This window comes from Somniosus microcephalus, chromosome 6, assembly GCF_052327205.1.
Source record: "Somniosus microcephalus isolate GS21.2 chromosome 6, FLI_Smic_1.0, whole genome shotgun sequence".
NCBI lineage: Eukaryota > Metazoa > Chordata > Chondrichthyes > Squaliformes > Somniosidae > Somniosus > Somniosus microcephalus.
The window spans coordinates 42,518,453-42,540,129 of record NC_140992.1 but is presented as its reverse complement, the minus strand read 5'-3'; positions in this window follow the sequence as shown (position 1 = coordinate 42,540,129).

Sequence of the window (21,677 nt, the reverse complement as noted above, 5' to 3'; positions counted from 1 at the left end):
CGGGCGTGGGGGGTGGGGGTGGGTGCGAGTCTCGGGGGGGCCAACCTCTGGAGTTTCGGGGGGGTGGGGATCAGGGGGGCTCGGGAGTTTGGGGGGACGGGTGAATCAGGGGGCTCGTGGACTCTCCCCTCCCCTCCTCCCCTCCTCCCCTCCCTCCCTCCCCCTCCCCCTCCCCCTTCTTCCCCCCCCCTCCTCCTCCTCCTCCGCCCCCCCCTCCTCCCCCTCCCCCCTCCCTCCCCCCGCCCTCCGCCCTCACCCCTCCCCTCCCACACCCCTCCCTTCCCCGCCCCTCCCCCTCCCCCCCCCTCCCACCCCCCCTCCCCCCCCCCTCCCCCTCCCCCCCTCCTCCTCCTCCCCCCTTCCCCTCCCCTCCCCCTCTCCCCCCACCCTCCTCCCCTCCCTCCCCTCCCCTCCCCATCCCCTCCCACCTCACCCCTCCCTCCCCACCCCCCTCCCCTCCCCCACTACCCCCCTCCCCTCCCCCCTCCCCTCCCCACTCCCTCCCCCTCCCCCCCCCTCCCCTCCCCCCTCCCCTCCCTCTCTTCCCCTCACCTTCCCCTCCCCTCCCTCTCTCTTCCACCCAGTCGCTCTCGCTCTTCCTTCCCCCCAGTCCGCTCTCTTCTCTTCCCCCCCAGTCGATCTCTCTCTCTCTTCCAACAACAACATGCCCTCGAAAAAGCCTCGGCACCACCGAGCCGGGCACTTCAGCTAGTTAGTAATAATGGAAAAGACATAGGTTGGGTCTTCACTGGCCAAATTAAAGATACATTAACAAAGTCAAAACCACTAACTTAAAAACAACAGATAACTAGCCTGGCAGGACCATCCTATGGGCCCCCGTGTGGAATGTTTATGTTTCACCTAATCTAACTGATTAAAAAGACTGTCTCAAATTCTAATGCAAGCTTTCCAGGAAAACGAAAACTCATCATTTAAACACAGTATTTTTCGTGTAGCCATATACATTTTTAGGCACCCCTAGTTTCTAACAGAGGTTATGATGGATCTGTACAAAACGCTAGTTAGGCCACAGCTGGAATACTGTGTGCAGTTCTGGTCACCACACTATAGGAAGGATGTGATTGTATTAGAAAGGGTGCAGAGGAGATTCACCAGGATGTTACCTGGGCTGGAGCGTTTCAGCTATGAAGAGAGACTGGACAGGCTGGGGTTGTTTTCCTTAGAGCAGAGAAGGCTGAGGGGGGACCTGATTGAGGTGTACAATATTATGAGGGGCATAGATAGGGTAGATAGAAAGGAACTTTCCCCTTAGTAGAGGGGTCAGTAACCAGGGGGCATAGTTTCAAGGTAAGGGGCAGGAGGTTTAGAGGGGATTTGAGGAAAAACTTTTTCTCCCAGAGGGTGGTTGGAATCTGGAACTCACTGCCTGAAAGGGTGGTAGAGGCAGGAACCCTCACAACATTCAAGAAGCATTTAGATGAGCACTTGAAATGCCATAGCATACAAGGCTACGGACCAAGTGCTGGAAAATGGGATTAGAATAGATAGGGCTTGATGGCCAGTGCAGTCACGATGGGCCGAAGGGCCTCTTTCTGTGCTGTATAACTCTATGGGGGAAAATTCAGTTGGTTTGCGCCTCCCGTTAGTGCCTTAAGAGGGTGCTAATGGGGCGCAATGCAACTAGCGCCCAGGCGAGGCGATGTTAACGCCGCTCGCGAAATTAACTAGACATTTTGTGGCGGCGCTAAACACTACCGCCACGATCTCCTGCGCCGGCAGATCGTGACGTCAGTCGAGTGCGCAACGCCCTAGTAGCGCCCCGGACCGGATATTGAGTGGCGCCCCCCTGCCTTACCGCCTGCCGCTAGCAACGAGAGGTTGAGGGGAGCATTTTGCAGTCAGAAAGGGACTGGGGAACGCTATTTAAAGGCGACCGCTTCCTGCCTTTTTTTGTTGGTGACATTTTTGCACCACGCATTCTGAGAGAGAGAGAGAGAGAGATATTTCTGGAGAGATTCAATGCTGTGTGAAGGAGTTTTGGGTACTGAGCAGCAGTTTGCAGGTTCATTTTGATTTGATCTTCCTTGTATCGATTCAGAAGTGACTGTGGGAGCTGCTTTCTGAGCGCTTTCCCTGCGTCCCTCCATTGTTTTTTCCAGCAGATTTGATGTACAGGTCTCTCCAGGCCGAGACTCAAGGCTGCAATGAGCAGGATGTGGATGGAGAGCAAAATCAACCCTCCCCTTTAAGATAAAAACAGAAAATGCTGGAGAAACTCAGCAGGTCAAGCAGCATCTGTGAAGAGCGAAACAGAGTTAACGTTTCAGGTCGATGACCTTTCGTCAGAACTCCCCTTTAAGAACTGGCCAGCGCCAGTGTGTTTGTGTTCCATTGCTGACTGACATCACATGAGATTCGCAAACGCTCTGAGGTAGCGCCTCGCTCCTCGGCCTTTGCGCCTTAAGACAGGTGTGAAGCGCCTGATGTAGCGCACCAATCGCCTCAAGGGGCGATAAAAGCCACGTTTGCCGTCGGAGGCGATAATTAGCGCCAGGCGCTAAACTTTGCGCACGGCCGATAATGGGGCACCAACCGGGGCGATACTGAATTTTCCCCCTATGACTCTATGAGGCCCAATCTGCTCAACCTTTCCTCATAAGTCAACCCCCTCATCTCTGCAATTAACCTGGTGAATTATCTTTGAACTGCCTCCAATGCAAGTATATCCTTCCTTAAATAAGGAAACCAAAAATGCATGCTGTACTCAAGGTGTCGTCTCACCAATACCCTGTACAGTTGTAGCAGGACTTCCCTGCTTTTACATTCCAACCCCCTTGAAATAAAGGCCAACCTTCCATTCGCCTTTTTGATTATTTGCTGTACCTTCATGCTAACCTTTTGTATTTCATGCATAAGGACTCCCAGGTCCCTCTGAACTGTAGCATTTTGTAATCTCTCTCCGTTTAAATAATAATTTGCTTTTTTATTTTTCCTGCCAAAGTGGATAACCTTGCACTTTCCCACATTATACTCCATCTGCCAAATGTTTGCCCATTCACTTAGCCTGTCTATATCCCTTTGCAGATTCTTTGAGTCCTCTGCGCAACTTGCTTTCCCACCCATCTTTGTATCATCCACAAAATTGGCTACATTACACTCGGTCCCTTCATCCAAGTCATTAATGTAGATTGTAAATAGTTAAGGCCCCAGCAATGATCCCTGTGGCACCCGACTAGTTACCATTTGCCAACCGGAAAATTACCCATTTATCCCGACTCTTTGCTTTCTGTTAGTTAGCCAATTCTCTATCCATGCTAATATATTACCCCCAACTCCGTGAGTTCTTATCTTATGCAGTAACCTTTATGTGGCACCTTATCGAATGCCTTCTGGAAATCCAAATACACCACGTCCACTGGCTATCCTTTTTCCACCTTGCTCGCTACATCCTCAAAGAACTCCGGCAAATTTGTTAAACATGATTTCCCTTTCATAAAACCATGCTGACTCTGCTTGACTGCATTATGATTTTCCAAATGCCCTGCTACTGCTTCCTTAATGAAGGACTCCAGCATTTTCCCAACAACAGATGTTCGGCTAACTGGTCTATAGTTTCCTGCTTTCTGTCTCCCTTCTTTCTTAAATAGGGGTGTTACATTTGCGGTTTTCTAATTCTCTGGGGCCTCTCACAGTCCAGGGAATTTTGGTATATTGTAACCAATCTTCTCCTTCTTCTCCTTCTTAGGCAGTCCCTCGGGACCGAGGATGACTTGCTTCCACATTAAAAATGAGTTCGCAGGTGACTGATGAGTCCAATGCGGGACCTACAGTCTCTGTCACAGGTGGGGCAGACGGTGGTTGAAGGGGCGGGTGGGTGGGGTGCTTGGGCTGACATGCGCTTCTTGCGCTGCCTGCGCTTGGCTTCCGCTTGCTCCTGGCGAAGAGACTCGAGGTGTTTGGCGCCTTCCCGAATGCTTCTCCTCCACTTTGTGCGGTCTTGGGCCAGGGATTCCCAGGTGTCGGTGGGATGTTACACTTTTTCAAGGAGGCTTTGAGGGTGTCCTTGAAGCGTTTCATCTGCCCACCTGGGGCACTTTGCCGTGCCGGAGCTCCGAGTAGAGCGCTTGTTTTGGGAGTCTTGTATCGGGCATGCGGACAATGTGACCCGTCCATCGGAGCTGATCGAGCGTGGTCAAAGCTTCGATGCTGGGGATGTTGGCCTGAGCAAGAACACTGACATTGGTGCGCCTATCCTGCCAATGGATTTGCAGGATCTTGCGGAGGCAGCGTTGGTGGTACCTCTCCAGTACTTTGAGGTGCTTGCTGTACATGGTCCATGTCTCTGAGGCATACAGCAGGGCGGGTATCACTGCTGCTCTGTAGACCATGAGCTTAGTGCTGGGTTTGAGGTCCTGGTCTTCAAACACTCTCTTCCTCAGACGACTGAAGGCTGCACTGGCACACTGAAGACGGTGTTGGACTTTGTCGTCGACGTCTGCCCTTGTTGACAGTAGGCTCCCAAGGTACGGAAAGTGGTCCACGTTGTCCAAGGCCTTGTCATGGATTTTGATAATCGGGGCGGCAGTACTGTGTGGCAGGGGCAGGTTGGTAGAGGACCTTTGTCTTACAGATGTTTAGTGTAAGGCCTATGCTCTCGTATGCTTCGGTGAAGGTGTTTACGATGGTTTGGAGTTCGACCTCCGAGTGAGCGCAGACGCAAGCATCATCTGCATACTGTAATTCGACAACAGAGGATGGGACGACCTTGGATGTGGACTGGAGGCGATGGAGGTTGAACAGTTTCCCATTGGTTCTGTAAATTAGCTCCACTCCAGCGGGGAGCTTACTGAGGGTGAGAAGGAGCATTGCAGCAAGGAAGATCGAGAAGAGCGTTGGTGCCTTGCTTGACCCCAGTTTGTACATGAATTGGGTCTGTGGTGGAACCGTTGGTCAGGATCACGGCTTGCCTGTCGTCGTGAAGCAGGCGGAGGATGGTGACAAACTTTTAAGCCAGCCGAATTTGAGGAGGATACTCCATAATCCCTCACGGTTGACAGTGTCGAAGGCCTTTGGGAGATCAAAGAAGGCCATGTACAGCGGTTGGTGCTGTTTCCTGCATTTCTCTTATAATTGGTGTGCGGTGAAGATCATGTCCATTGTGCCCTTTACTGGGCGGAATCCGCATTGCGACTCTGTGAGGAGCTCTTTGGCCACTGGGAGAAGGCGATTGAGGAGGATTCTTGCGATGACTTTCCCTGTGGCAGACAGCAGGGAAACTCCTCTGTAATTACCACAATCAGACTTGTCACCTTTCTTGAAGATGGTCACAATTACGGCATCTCTGAGATCCCCTGGCATGCTCTCCTCCTTCCAGATAAGAGAAATGAGTTCATGAATTTGCGCCAGTAGTGCTTCTCCGCCATGCTTTACTGCTTCGGCGGGGATTCCATCTGCTCCTGAGGCCTTGTTGTTCTTCAGTTGTCGGATGGCCTTTTCAACCTCATGCCGGGCTGCGGTTGTGCTGAGATGGTGGCGGGTAGCATGCTGCGCGATGGAGTTGAGGACACTCGCGTCGAAGACAGAGTCGTGGTTAAGGAGAGCTTCGAAGTGCTCCTTCCAGCAGACACTGATTGCCTCTCTGTCCTTGATGAGTACCTCTCCGTTCTTGGCCCGCAGTGGGGTAGGGCCTTGGGTGCTTGGGCCGTAGATGGTCTTGACAGCGCTAAAGAATCCACGCTGGCCATGGTTGTCGGCTAGCTGCTGAATCTTCTCCACCCACCATCTGTTCTTTAGGTCGCAAGTTTTTTGTTGGACCTCGGCCTTCAGGCGTCTGTAGAGCTGCTTTCTTGCTCTCAAGTTCTGTTGCTGTTTCCAGATCAGGAAAGCCTTGCGCTTGCGGCTTATTAGCTCCTGGATCTCCTGGTCGTTCTCGTCAAACCAGTCTTGGTGTTTCCTGGTCGAGTGACCGAGCGTCTCTTCACAGGTGCTGATTACGGCCCCTCGCTCGGACGATGACGTAGTCCAGCAAGTGCCAGTGCTTGGAGCGAGGGTGCTGCCATGAAGCCTTGTAATTGTCTCTCTGACGGAACAAGGTGTTGGTTATGACAAGGCCATGTTCTAAGCATTTTGACAATGCATTCACTGTGACTACAGCCACTTCTTTTAAGATCCTGGGATGCAGGCCATCTGGTCCAGGGGACGTCATTTTTCAGTCCCATTATTTTACCAAGTACTATTTCCTTAGTGATAGTGATTGTCTTTTTATCCCTCCTCCATGTGGCCCCTTGATTATCCATTATTGGGATGTTGTTAGTGTCTTCTACCTTGAAGACAGATACAAAATATTTGTTCAGAGTCTCTGCCATTTGATGTGCCAAATAACTGCCTGAATCCATGAGGTTAAAGCTTAAAACTAAAGGCTTTTATTAAGTAAGAACATGGCATCAAGTTAACACAGGGCAACCATCATTCATCACCGACCCAGCCCTGTGTAGAACATTCCAGAAGAGGGGTGGGGCTAGGGAGGAGCATTAGTGGTTACACCGGTGGAACATTCCAGACATTAACAAGTGCAACAACAACAACAACAACAACAATACAAATGCCAGAACACAGAGTTATTTCATCACATTCACCCCCTGCTATAGATTCAGTCTGTCAGGAGGTCTGATAGTCCTCTGGGAATGACATAACTCTTGCTGAGGCTCCTCCCGGAGTACTAACTCCGGTTCATTCGAATTCCCAGAATCATCAGTATTTTCCACACTGAGGGTTTGTGTCTCTGAAGGTCCAATACCACGATTGAAAACTCTACTCTCAGAGTCGAACTCTTTTTGAGCTCCAGCAGGTGCAAGATCTTTAATAGAGACCGTAACCTCTCGCCCATCTGGATATTGAATATACGCATACTGGGGATTAGCATGGAGGAGTTGTACTTCCTCCACCAGTGGATCAGTCTTGTGGCCTCTCACATGTCTGCGCAACAACACAGGGCCCATGGTCGTCAACCATGTGGGTAACATTACTCCATTAGTAGCTTTTCTTGGAAAACTAAACATCCTTTCATGAGGGGTGGCATTCGTCGCTGTACACAAAAGAGACCTTATGGAATGCAGCACGTCTGGCAGGACATCCTGCCAGTGAGAGGTCGGCGGGCCTCGCGACTTCAGAGACACTACGATAGCCTTCCACACTGTCGCATTTTCTTTCTCAACCTGCCCATTACCACGAGGGTTATAGCTGGTAGTTCTACTCATTGCAATCCCTTTCAATAGCAAAAACTGTCGCAATTCTTTGCTCATAAAGGAAGAACCCTTATCACTATGTATATAGTTAGGCATGCCAAACAAGGAAAACAGTTGGCAGAGGCATTTAATTACAACAGCACCAGTCACATCCGGACAGGGGATAACAAAAGGGAACCGAGAGTACTCGTCTATAATATTAAGAAAATAGACATTACGGTCGCTCGATGGAAGGGGACATTTAAAATCGAGACTCAAACGCTCAAATGGTTGAGTTGCTTTAATAAGATGAGCTGGCTCGGATGGCTTATAGAAGCGGGGTTTGCATTCAGCACAAACATGACAGGTTCTGGTCATTGTCCGGACCTCCTCAATAGAGTAGGGTAGATTGTGGGACTTAATGAAGTGGTTCATTCTGGTAACCCCAGGGTGGCAGAGTGCGTCGTGGAGACTTTGAAGCTTATCTATACCTAGACTAGCACATACTCCTCGTGACAAAGCATCCGATGGCTCATTAAATACTCCAGGCCTGTACTGAATATCATAGTCATATGTTGACAGTTCTATTCGCCATCTTAAAATCTTATCATTTTTGATGTTGCCTCTCTGCTTAGTGTTGAACATAAAGGCCATGGATCGCTGGTCAGTAATGAGTGCAAAACGTTGGCCAGTGAGATAATGTCTCCAATACCTGACTGCTTCGATAATCGCCTGTGCCTCCTTTTCCACTGAAGAATGTCGAACTTCTGGTCCTTGCAATGTACGAGAGAAGAAAGCTACTGGTCTACCAGCTTGATTAAGAGTTGCTGCCAACGCAAAATCAGATGCATCACTTTCCACTTGAAAAGGGATCTTCTCATCCATGGCACATACCACTGCCTTCTTAATGTCCCGTTTGATATTAAGGAAAGCCTCCTGAGCTTCCGCCGATAGCGGAAAAGACGTCGACTTAATAAGAGGTCGGACTTTATCTGAGTAGTTAGCCACCCACTGGGCATAGTACAAGAAGAATCCCAGACACCTTCTTAAAGCCTTTACAGTGTGAGGTAAAGGTAATTCCTTAAGTGGGCATAATCTTTCATGATCTGGCCCGATTACCCCATTCTCCACAACGCAACCAAGAATACACAAACGTTTAGTATTGAAGGTACACTTGTTTTCGTTGTAGGTCAGGTTTAACCTCTTTGCAGTCTCTAGGAACTTCGCGAGATTTTGATCATGCTCCCGTTGGTCGCGCCCACAGATAGTAACATTGTCCAGGTACGGGAATGTTGCTTCCAACGCGTATTCATCCACCATACGATCCATCTCCCATTGGAAGGCGGATACCCCATTCGTCACTCCAAAGGGCACCCTAAGGAATTGGTACAGGCGCCCATTAGCTTCGAAGGCCGTATAAGGTCGGTCTTCTATTTTAATGGGGAGTTGATGGTAGGCAGACTTTAAATCAATGGTGGAGAACACGCGGTACTGAGCTATCTGGTTCACCATCTCAGAAATATGAGGCAAAGGATAGGCGTCTACTTGGGTGTACAATTTTATAGTCTGGCTATAATCGACCACAAGTCTTTTCTTTTCATTAGTTTTACCCACCACCACCTGGGCATGCCACGGGCTATTACTGTGTTCGATGATTCCCTCCCGTTGAAGCCTTTCCACTTCCTCTTTTATAAATGTTTTATCTTCTGAACTATACCGTCGACTCTTAGTCGCTATAGGTCTACAATTAGGAGCAAGGTTCACGAACAAAGAAGGCGGACTTACTTTTAAAGTAGAAAGGCCGCAGACTGTGAGTGGAGGCTGAGATCCACCATACTTAAGGGTAACGCTCTCATGCTGACACTGGAAGTCCAAGCCTAAAATTAAGTTCACACACAACTGAGGTAATATGAAGAGTTTAAAGTTCTTATACTCCGTATCCTTAACGGTCAATGTGACTTTACAATATCCAGTTACCTTCGAAGTAAGGGACTTGGACGCCATCACAATTTCACTTCGAGTAGGATACACCTTCAATGAACAGGAGTTAACAAGGTTGGGGTGTATAAAACTTTCAGTACTGCCACAGTCTATCAAACACCCAGTAGGATGACCATTAATCTTGATGTCCATCATAGATTTCGACAAGGAACATGGTATGGTCTGTTCAACCGTAACCGAAGCTAGAGTAAAACGATAGGCGGCAGCAGAGAAGACATCGGGTACAGGATTACCCTTACACACTTTACTAAAATGTCCCCGTTTCTTACATTTAAAACAGGTAGCCTCTCTGGCTGGGCATCTTTGCCTGGGGTGTTTAGATTGGCCACAAAAATAACACTTAGACCCATGGGGTACAGCCGCAACAATAGGATTAAGTGGAGGCTCCATTGGTGTTATGGATGCCTCCATACTCGGAACACACGAGGCTGAGAGAGACGCATGGGCTGATGCATACACTTCTAAATTCTTCTGGGCTACATCTAACGATCGAGCAGTAGCGACGACCGTTTTTAAAACTGACGAGTCGTTCTCGAGGAGTCTCTGTCTAATATAATTAGATCAGAGGCCAGATATGAAAGAATCGCGGATGGCTTCTTCCTGATACACTATGGCAGAGACAGCCTTGTAGTTGCAATCCTTAGCCTTAAGGTCCTGCAGGAAATCGTCCAGAGATTCATCGGGTAATTGCCTGCGAGTAGACAAAAGATACGTGGCGTATACTTCGTTAACTGACTTAAGGTACTGGGCCTTAAGGGCTGCGAGGGCCTCTTCATATGTAGTAATATCTTCAATTATCGAGTAAGTTTGATGATTTACCAAGTTGGTTAGAAGACCCAACTTGTTAACCATCGAATCGACCGATGCGATGAAGTGTTCAAAACATCGAAGCCAATGCGTAAATTTCTTCGATGCGTCTGCCGAATGGGGATCGATATCCAAACGCTTTGGTTTCAAAAAATCGATCCATCTTCCAAAAGTTGTTACTTAATAAAATTGATGTGCCAAATAACTGCCTGAATCCATGAGGTTAAAGCTTAAAACTAAAGGCTTTTATTAAGTAAGAACATGGCATCAAGTTAACACAGGGCAACCATCATTCATCACCGACCCAGCCCTGTGTAGAACGTTCCAGAAGAGGGGCAGGGCTAGGGAGGAGCATTAGTGGTTACACCGGTGGAACATTCCAGACATTAACAAGTACAACAACAACAATACAAATGCCAGAACACAGAGTTATTTCATCACACCATTTCCCTGTTCCCCATTATTAATTCCCCAGTCTCATCCTCTAAGGGACCAATGTTTACTTTAGCTACTCTCTTCCTTTTTATATACCTGTAGAAGCTCTTACTATCTGTTTTAATATTTCTTGCCAGCTTACTCTCATAATTCATCTTCTCTGTCTATTATTTTTTTAGTCAGACTTTGCTGGTTTTTAAAAATGTCCTAATCCTCTGGTCTCCCACCAATCTTGGCAACATTGCATGCCTTCGTTTTCAATTTGATACCATCCTTTACTTCCTTAGTTAGCCACGGATGGTGCTCCCTTCTCTTAAAATCTTTCTTTCTCATTGGAATATTTTTGTTCATAGTTATGAAATATCTCCTTAAATGTTTTTCCAGTCCACTTTAGTGTCTGAGTGGAAAGAAATGTGGAAAGAAGCTCCTCAAAGCTGTCAAATGCTGACAATCCATCTGTCAAAAATTTTTGAGAGATGAAACGTGATACCCTGACGTCCTCTGTCACCGGCTTTCCCTTAATTGGCGGGCTTAACCAGGTCAATCAAGGGAAAATAGTGTGGATTGGCCGGACATCATTGGGGGCGGGACTGAAACCCGACAACCAGCAGTCCCGCCCCCAATGCGTCCCCAATGACAAAATCCAGCCCTAAGAGTGCAACGTCACACCAGCTTTGAAAATAACTGCAAGTTTGGGATTTCCTCATGTGCTAAATTCCAAAGTTGCGATCTGTCAAGATCAGACTGCGCGTCGGCTTCACTACACGTTTCACCTACCCATTCAAATCAACGTATGGGCAAAAAGTTGGGCTAATTGCCCACCTACTGCACATTATTATGGGTTTGTGTTTTATAATCTTGGTTTGGGTATTAAATATTATTACAATGATCATAATTTATTAATAAAATAGCATTTCTGGCTGCTAAATTATTAAAAAGAATAGTGGGCAAATCAGCAATCTCTTCTGTTTCTGATTGGCAAGAGCCAGGAAGTGACAGGAGTCCTGCCCCACGTGATCCCAGGTTCACATATGCACAATGGTGCGCTCCTGGGATCCGTGGGCCTCTATGCTGCGCACAACTCTGCAGCGTTTGCAAGGAAGTTTTTGATGGAGTGTTTACACGAGGTAAGTGCGGATTTCATTTGGATGTTGGCGGCGTCCTCATTAGCTATGCTGCCGACCGCGAATTCAGGGCCAATGTTCCTGTCATTTATAATCAATGGGGGTGGGAACATTTTATTTCGGTGAGTGCAGTTGACAGAAGTCACGCCCAATAGTATCCATACATTTAGTAAGGTTTTATAATGCTGATTTTATATTTTAACGATAAACATCACTGATGATATTGCTGCTGAACGTAAAGAGGAATCTGACATTATACAGTGCATCATGATGTGTTGAAAAGATGTAATTTAGGTTGACAATGTACAGCCAAATGTCACTCAAGTTGAGCGGGGAGTAATTGGAATTTTTTCTCCAGATGTCGATGAATGCACAACCAACACATCAACCTGTCAACAAATCTGCAACAATACAATTGGAAACTACACCTGCAGTTGCCGTCCTGGCTTTAGCATCAACATGAACAACACTTCTCTTTGTGATGGTAGGAAATCTTCAAATGTACGGATTCTCTGCAATTGATGATTTGAAAATTATCCTCCAACTGAAGGGATAATTACTAGTCCTAGCCCCTTTAGGGCTACCCCGGATCAGGCGTATTTCTCAAGACGTTCACCTTCAACTAAAGTTTGATGTAGCCGAATCCTAAAGACACTTAATTGGGTCATAAGGTTCTATCTCTCCCTAAAGGAAAGGAACAACCCGAGAATGTTACCGTGCTCCAGATAGGACTTTTAATAAGTTTAGCAAGATTGTAAAATTCCGGATATTATGAGGGTCCGGGAAATTCCCTCGGAATTCTGCAACTCCTTACCAAAGAGTGTACAGAGATTGAGTTTGCGAGTTTTTGATACAGAAGTCTTATGTGAGACAGTTCTAAAAATATATAGATTTATTAAAGAACCGACATGTAATTTATAGTTGATGAGTCAATTGCAACAGCAACAGTTCCAAAAAGAGAAAACTTACAATCTTATTATCAGAAAATCTTACTTTTAACTCTTAACTTCACTACAGTATTACAGTTCTTAGGGGGAAAAATTCAGTTGGTTTGCGTCTCCCGTTAGCACCTTAAGAGGGCGCTAATGGGGCGCAAAGCAACCAGCGCCTGTGCGCAGCGATGTTTGCGCCACTCATGAAATTAACTAGACATTTTGCGGCGGCGCTAAACACTACCGCCACGATCTCCTGTGCCGGCAGATCGTGACATCAGTCGAGTGTGCAACGCCCCGGTAGTGCCCCGGACCGGATATTGAGTGGCGCCCCCACCTTACCGCCTGCCGCTAGCAACGACAGTTTGAGGGGAGCATTTTGCAGTCAGGAAGGGAGTGGGGGAGCACTATTTAAAGGCGAATGCTTCCTGCCTTTTTTTGTTGGTGACATTTTTGCACCACGCATTCTGAGAGAGAGAGAGAGAGACTTCTGGAGAGATTCAATGCTGTGTGAAGGAGTTTTGGGTACTGAGCAGCACTTTGCAGGTTCATTTTGATTTGCCCTTCCTTGTATCAATTTAGAAGAGACTGTGGGGGCTGCACTCTGAGCTCTTTCCCTGGTTCTCTCCATTGTTCTTTCCAGCAGTTTTGATGTACAGATCTCGCCAGGCCGAGATTCAAGGCTGCAATGAGCAGGATGTGGATGGAGAGCAAGATCAACCCTCCCCTTTAAGAACTGGCCGGCGCCATTATGTCTGTGTTCCATTGCTGACTGACATCACATGAGCTTCGCCAGCGCTCTGAGGTAACGCCTCGCTCCTCGGCTTTTGCGCCTTAAGACAGGTGTGAAGCGCCTGATTTAGCTCTCCAACCACCTCCAGGGGCGATAAAAGCCAAGTTTGCAGTCGGAGGTGATAATTAGCGCCAGGCGCTAATCTTTGCGCCCGGCCGATAATTGCGCCCCAAATGGGGCGATACTGAATTTCTCCCCCTTAGTGTTCTACAGGATATACACCAAAATCAAATACCTTTGATCCTGGAGGTGCAAAGAGCTGGAGACTTACAGAGCCGCCTCTGAAGCTGAGAATCGCTTTGCCCGATTAAAGCAAGTCTGTTATCCTATTTGAGAGCTCAATATTTGTACCCTTTTCCAGTGGTATTTCCTTTAAAGTTTTCTGCTGATGCAAGCTAATTATCTCTAGTCATTTTTCTGACGACCTCTGCAACTCTTACTGCCACCTCAGCCAGACTCGCTTTTCATCTCTAGGTGTTCTAATTTTACCCTATAAAAAACGGTGTGGCGGCAGGTGTTCCTTACTTTATGTGCTTCTTTACGAAGTGTAAATTAGAACACCTTATCTATGGTGAACCATTGTTTTTGTTCCCAAAGGTCAGCCTGTCAGAGCCCTTCACCTTCTGTTTCAATAAGGTTATTTATTCAGGGTCAACAACTGTCTTATCTCAATAGCCAGAATGCTTTCACAGCTATTTCATCGTTAGGTTTCTAAATTTCCAAACCCAGTTTGTCATGTTTTAATAAGGCCAGAATTCTTTCATAAGATAGTGTGGCGGAGCCACTAAAGGACTCAGATCGTTTGTATATAATTCCCTTTAACAACATGTTAGCTACAGCCTGAGTCTGTATCTTTATTTATACTGTTTACTTGTACAGAGCGTGATTACTTTAACAGCGTGGGTAAATGCGATGACATCATGCCATACATCACGTGATCCTCCACTGGCGGGAAGAACATCATGACGTCATGACGTCAACCACGGGACCAGCCAGCAGTCCTCGTGGAGCCTCCGAACTGAATAGACCTACACTCGATGTTGTCCTGCAGTTACTTGTTTAAACCTGTTAGTTTCCATTAAACTTCATTTTGTTCAAGCGCCTGAGTGGACCTCAGTCTTTGGATAGAAACTAGACATTCCTACATTGGTGACCCCGACTTTTGCGAACGGTTTTCGCAGAAAATAATCAGCATGGAAACGAATGCCTTAAAGCTGCCGCAGTTCTGTGAGCAACAACCAGCCGCGTGGTTCATCCAGGCTGAAGCCCAGTTCGCCATCAGGGACATCGTTGCGGATCAGACCCGTTATTATTACGTGGTCTCCACCCTCGACAGCGCCACAGCCTCGTGGATCGTCAGCCTACTCGGTAGTCCGCCTACTGATCGCAAGTATGACACCTTAAAGTCACGGTTGCTGCAGGTTTTTGGTCTCACGAAGTGGGAGCGTGCCCGGCGGCTGCTCGCTATGCCCGGCCTCGGGGACTCCAAGCCGTCCGAGCTCATGAGCCAGATGCTCACGCTCCTTGGGTCCGAGCCGGAATGCTTCCTCTTCAGGGAGCTGTTCCTCAGCCTACTCCTGGAGCAAGTTCAGGCTGCCCTAGCCAGGTCCGAAGTCACAGAGTGCGCGGAGCTTGCTGCCGAAGCGGACAAGATTTTCGTGGTGACTCAACAGAACTGCGCGGCCACGAGGCGCCCATCCCCCACAGATGCTGCTCCTGCTCCTCAATCAGTGGGGTTGTGCTTTTACCACGCCCGTTTTGGCGCGAAAGCAAGATGCTGCCGGCCTCCCTGCAGTTTTTCGCACAAAAAAAAGATACATCTACAGCCACCATGGCGAAGGAGGACCGGGTCTAACGAGCGCCCCGTGGCTGCGATGGCCATCGGAGATTCAGGGAAGCTCCTTTTCATCACCGACTCCCTATCTGGTCGATGTTTCTGTAGTGTATGTGCCTTTAAGTCAGAACTACTTTTACAGCTCCTGTATACTGTAGTACTGGCAGTGACCACAACGGTATATAAGCTTTGCGCATGCCTCTGTACCCCCAGTCTAGAGACTACCCTCCTCCAGTAAAGACCTGTTATTTGTTAATGTACAGCATCCGTGTGATTATTTAATAATAGCATATCCACTGAACCACGGATCCAACAGTGGCGACGAGTGTCGATTTGAATCTACCTGCAACATAAAAAAAATAAAAAATAGTCGAGGCCAGGAACACGGGCGTTGACCACGAGCAACCGCCCAGCAGTCAGGCAGAGATCCAACTTTGCAGGGGAGGCTGTGGAGAGCCGGGCTTGGTTCCCCAGCCACAACGAGCAGTAAGAGACCGACGACAGGTCCAGCGCAGACCCTTCCCAAGCAGCGGCGGCTGGAGCCGACCGACGGTGGAGAGAAAGCCTAGCAGCGTCGACGGGGTAAGACAGAGGGTGAAGAGCGCAGGGCGCAGCCGGGGGTTGAACACCGAGCGGCGTCGAGAAAAATAAAACAAACCAGAGAGAGAGAGGGTAAGAAACAGCCGGGTTCTAGACTGAGCGGCGTCGAAAAATATAAAAAGAAGAACGCGCAGAGCACAGCCAGTGCTCACGGGCTGAACAGGGTCCACGGGGCGAAGAAAGGGGAGACGCCATTGAGCCACGGAGAAGAAGGAAGAGCGCGGGAGGCACCATTTTTAGAAGCCGCAGTGGAGAAGAATGGTGAGCGCGGGAAGGAAGGAAAGCGCGGGAGACACCATTTTGTGCCAGCGGAGAAGAAGGGGAAGCGCGGGAGGCACCATTTGTGATAGTTAACGCACACCCAAGGATGCCGAAGAGTGGCAGTATCTCTACGTTCGACAATGAAGTCAAAGATTGGGCAACATATGTGGAATGTATTGAGGTGTACTGCAGGGCGAATGAAGTGCCAGATGCTAATAAAGCACTGGTTCTGTTAAATTCCATGGGTGCAAAAACTTATGGGTTACTGCGAAATCTAATAACCCCAGAGAAGCCGGTAAACAAGAATTTTGAAAGCATAGTAGAAATCCTACAGGACCACTTAAACCCCACACCGCTGCTGATAGCAGAACGATTTAAGTTCCATAAAAGGAACCAACACAAAGATGAAAGCAATGCTGAGTACCTAACGGAACTGCGCAAGCTATTGAAACACTGCCAGTTTGGAGCGGGATTAGCAGACACGTTAAGGGACAAGTTTGTGTGTGGGCTACAAAGTGAAGGAACCCAGAAATGGCTTCTATCAGAAAAGGACCTTACGCTGGACAAGGCTTTCAGTATGGCAGTATCACACGAAGCAGCCGCAAGGGGCGCTGCAGAGATACAACGGAGACCGCAAGAATATGGCACCAATGAAATGTCCTATGGAACAGGGAAGTGCTATCGCTGCGGCAGAACAACACATGACAAGAAAGATTGTTGGTTCAAGGACCAAGTGTGCAGACAGTGTGGGAAAGCAGGACACATAGCAAGAGTCTGCAGGTCTGGGAAGAAAGCCAAAAGTAAGAAATCTCCACAGGAGAAGTACAAAAAGGTACACCAGGTGATGGACAGTGGTTCAGATGAACAGAAAAGTGACACAGACTCCGGAAGCAAGGAGCTGGGTTGTCTGAAACTACATAAGGTAACCGAAATGGAGGATCACCAGACTATCTGGGTTACACTAAAGATAGACGGAGTCCAAGTGGAAATGGAATTGGACACAGGGTCAGCTCTAACAGTTATAAATCAAAGAGACTACAAGCGGCTATTTTCACACTTGAAAGCTACAGAGATTGTCTTGAAGACGTATATGGGGCAAAAAGTCTACCCCAAAGGAAAAATAAGGGTGAAAGTGACATATAAATGCCAGGAAATACCTAAAATGGATATATATGTATTGCCAAATGGAGGACCACCACTGCTAGGACGTGAATGGATCCGGAAGATACAATTAGATTGGCATTCCATACTGGCACTGAAGGTTGAGGCCAAAAAGGATGATGACGTCACACCTGGACGACTGTCAAAAATGCTCACTGGCGCAAAAGTAGTGTTCCAGGAGGGACTAGGAACACTAAAAGGAATAACATCAACGATTAAAGTAGAGGAAAATGCAAGCCCAAAGTTTCTGAAGGCCAGACCAGTGCCTTATGCGATCAGACCAGCTGTTGAAGCAGAGCTGGAAGGGTTGGAACGTTCAGGAGTACTGTCCAAAGTGGACTGGAGCAAGTGGGCTACACCCATCGTTCCTGTAATACGCCTGGGGAACCAAAGAAGGTCCGCATCTGTGGGGATTTTAAGGTGACAGTGAACCCAGTCCTTCACACGGTGCAATATCCACTTCCACGAATTGAAGATATTTTCACCTCGCTATCTGGAGGTAAACGCTTCACCAAAATTGATATTGCCCAGGCGTACTTGCAAATAGAAACATAGAAACATAGAAACATAGAAGATAGGAGCAGGAGTAGGCCATTCGGCCCTTCGAGCCTGCTCCGCCATTCAACGAGATCATGGCTAATCATCCAAACCCTAGCACCCGGTCCTTACACCAACAGCCATCCCACCCAAGCCCTATCCCCGTAACCCCATAACCCCACGTATCTAATCCCCCCTAACACTAAGGGCCAATTTTTATCATGGCCAACCAACCTAACCCGCACATCTTTGGACTGTGGGAGGAAACCGGAGCACCCGGAGGAAACCCATGCAAACACGGGGAGAATGTGCAAACTCCACACAGACAGTGGAAGTAGAAGAAGCTTCGAAACATTACCTTACGATCAACACTCATAAAGGTCTCTATCAATACAACCGGCTGGTGTTTGGAGTAGCCTCGGCTCCGGCTATCTGGCAAAGGGCGAACGATCAGGTCCTGCAAGGGATTCCAGGGACCCAGTGTTATTTGGATGACATCTTGGTCACGGGCGAAAATGACGGTGATCACCTCGCCAACTTGGAGAAGGTGCTCACCAGATTAAAGGAGGATGGGCTACGAGCTAATCGCCACAAGTGCGAGTTTTTCCAGAAACAGATCTCGTATTGTGGCCACGTCATCGATGAAGAGGGGTTACATAAGTCCCCTGACAAGATAGAGGCAGTAGTCAAGGCTCCAGCACCGGAAAATGTGTCACAACTGAGGTCGTTCCTCGGGCTGGTAAACTACTACCACAAGTTCTTACCAAATTTGTCTACGGTATTACACCCGCTGAACACCCTACTGCAAACAGGGGTACCATGGAAGTGGGATGACGAACATAGACGAGCTTTCCAGAAGTGTAAAGAATTGATCACATCAACAGAGGTGTTGGCCCATTTCAACCCAGTACTACCAATTCGTTTGGCATGTGATGCATCACCCTACGGTATTGGAGCGGTGCTGTCGCACAAATTCCCAGACGGGTTGGAGAGGACAGTAGCCTTTGCATCTCGGTCTCTAACCTCAGCTGAGCGCAACTACGCCCAGATTGACAGGGAGGCCCTCAGCCTAGTATGGGGAGTAAAAAAATTCAACCACTATCTGCATGGGCAGAAGTTCACCTTGCTGACTGACCACCAACCACTTGTCTCCATCTTTAATCCTAAGAAGGGCATTCCAGTGATGACTGCACAGTGGTTACAAAGATGGTCCCTGTTTCTTGGGGCGAATCAATATGAAATAGAATATAAAGTTATGAAACAGCATGGGAACGCTGATGGGCTATCGCGCCTGCCACTGCCTACTGTGGAGGAAGCACCAGCAGTGGACCCTATCGAGATATTTTATTCGTCAATAATTGAACGATTGCCAGTAACAAACGCGGATATAGAGAAGGAGACCCGCAATGATCCGACGCTGTCACGGGTATATGAATTGACGGTGAGGGGATGGCCAACACATGGCGACTCACTGTTGCCAGCATTCTCATCCAGAAGAGAACAGCTGTCAGTATGCCAGGGGACAGTGATGTGTGGATCCAGAGTGGTGATTCCACCCAAGTTAAGGGAGAGAGTGCTAAATGAGCTACATGAAGGTCATCTGGGGGGAGTGAAAATGAAAAGCCTGGCTAGGGCTTATGTGTGGTGGCCGGGAATCGATCAACAAATCGAAGACCTAACTAAGAGCTGCTTAGGATGCCAGAAGGTCCAAAATGCACCACCACATGCCCCTCTACACCCATGGGAGTGGCCCTCCTCTCCATGGCAACGGGTGCATATTGATTTTGCTGGGCCATTCATGGACTCAATGTTCTTAATAGCAGTGGATGCTCATTCAAAGTGGCCTGAGGTGATAAAAATGTCTTCAACCACTACAGAGAAAACGATTGCAGTCCTACGGACCATATTTGCCAGAAACGGTTTGCCAGAGCAGATTTGCTCTGATAATGGACCACAGTTTGTGTCCGACGAGTTCCAAAAATTCATGAAAAGGAATGGAGTAAGGCATTACACATCCGCCCCGTATCATCCAGCCTCAAATGGATTGGCTGAGAGGTTCGTACAAACCTTTAAGAAGGCGATAAAGGCCATGTGTGACGATGAAATTCCACTACAGCATAAGATGGACAATTTCTTATTAGCCTACCGAAACGCGACACATGCAGTTACCAACCAGACCCCGGCCATGATGTTCTTTAACCGAAGGTTGAGATCTCGTCTGGCCTTGCTCAGACCAAATGTGCGAAGAAATGTGGAGGACAAACAATTCCAGCACATCAATGAGAAGCCGACAAGGAGCTTCAATGTAGGGCAACCAGTCTTGGCCCGTGACTGTCGAACAGAGAAATGGCAACCCGGAACGATATGTACAAGGCAGGGGCCATTAATGTACACAGTGGATGTCGGGGAGAACATTGTGAGACGCCACGTCGATCAGATCTTAGCGTCACAGGAACGCGTCAACCCCATGTCTCGAGTACCTGGGGATGAACCCGACATACCGGTAGCATCTACTTCAGACCCAGTAGCAGTGGAACCCGATGAACTACCCGATGAAAAGGGGTCAGAATCGCCTCTGCACCAAGAACAAGAACCTCTGGAAAGGCACTATCCCGAAAGGGTCAGGAAGCCGCCCCAAAGACTGAATCTATAAATGGACTTTTGTTGTTTAATGTACATGTTGAAATGTTAATTGTTATTTGAATATTAGGGGTATTACTAATCTAAAAGGGGAGGAATTGTAGTGTATGTGCCTTTAAGTCAGAACTACTTTTACAGCTCCTGTATACTGTATAGTACCGGCAGTGACCACACCGGTATATAAGCTTTGCGCATGCCTCTGTACCCCCAGTCTAGAGACTACCCTCCTCCAGTAAAGACCTGTTATTTGTTAATGTACAGCATCCGTGTGATTATTTAATAATAGCATATCCACTGAACCACGGATCCAACAGTTTCCTTTGCGACACCGGGGCGCAGTGTAGCATCCTACCTGCATCAAATCTCGATATACTAGCTGGGGGCCACGGCCCTGCCCTCGCGGCGGTTAATGGTGTGGCTGTTTGGACCTTCGGAAGGCGGCGGGTCCAGGTGTGTTTCGGCGGCCAGCGTTTCCACTGGGAATTCATCACAGCCAAAGTCACGCAGGCCATCCTTGGGGCGGATTTTTTGTGCGCCAATGGCCTCCTGGTCGATGTCAGGCACCGCCGGTTGATCAATGCGGCCACGTTCCACTCCATCCCGTGCCACCGTGGTAACGCCGTGCCGCACACTGTCTTCTGTGCGTTCCCACCTCCAGACGACTTCACTCGGCTCCTCGGAGAGTTCCCCAATCTGACCAGGCCCACTTTCTCCTCCTCGGCTACAAAACATGGTGTGGAACATCACATCACCACCAGCGGTCCCCCGGTTTACGCACGGGCCTGACGACTCGAACCCGGCAAGCTCGCGGCTGTGAAAGCGGAGTTCGACACGTTGGAGCGGCTGGGGATTATTCGCTGGTCGAATAGTCCCTGGTCTTTGCCTCTCCACATTGTTCCAAAATCCGGCAGCGGATGGCGGCCATGCAGCGACTACCGACTCCTGAATGACACCACTCCTCCTGATCGGTACCTGATCCCGCATATCCAAGATTTCTCGGCCCATTTGGCGGGAAATACCTTTTTTTCAAAAGTCGACCTCGTCCGTGGTTACCACCAGGTCCCCATGCACCTGCAAGACGTCCCGAGAACCGCAGTCATCACCCCATTCGGCCTGTTCGAATTTCTGCGGTTCCATTTGGCTTGAAGAACGCTGCACAGGCTTTCCAGCGCTTGATGGACTCCATGCTTCGGGACCTAAAATTCCTCTTTGTCTACCTCGACGACATCCTCATCACCAGCCCTAGCAAAGAGGAGCACTTCTGCCATTTGCGCAACCTCTTCACACGCCTCAGTCAACACAGTTTGATTATCAACCCGGCCAAGTGCCAGTTTGGCCTGCAGCGGATTGATTTCTTGGGCCACCACA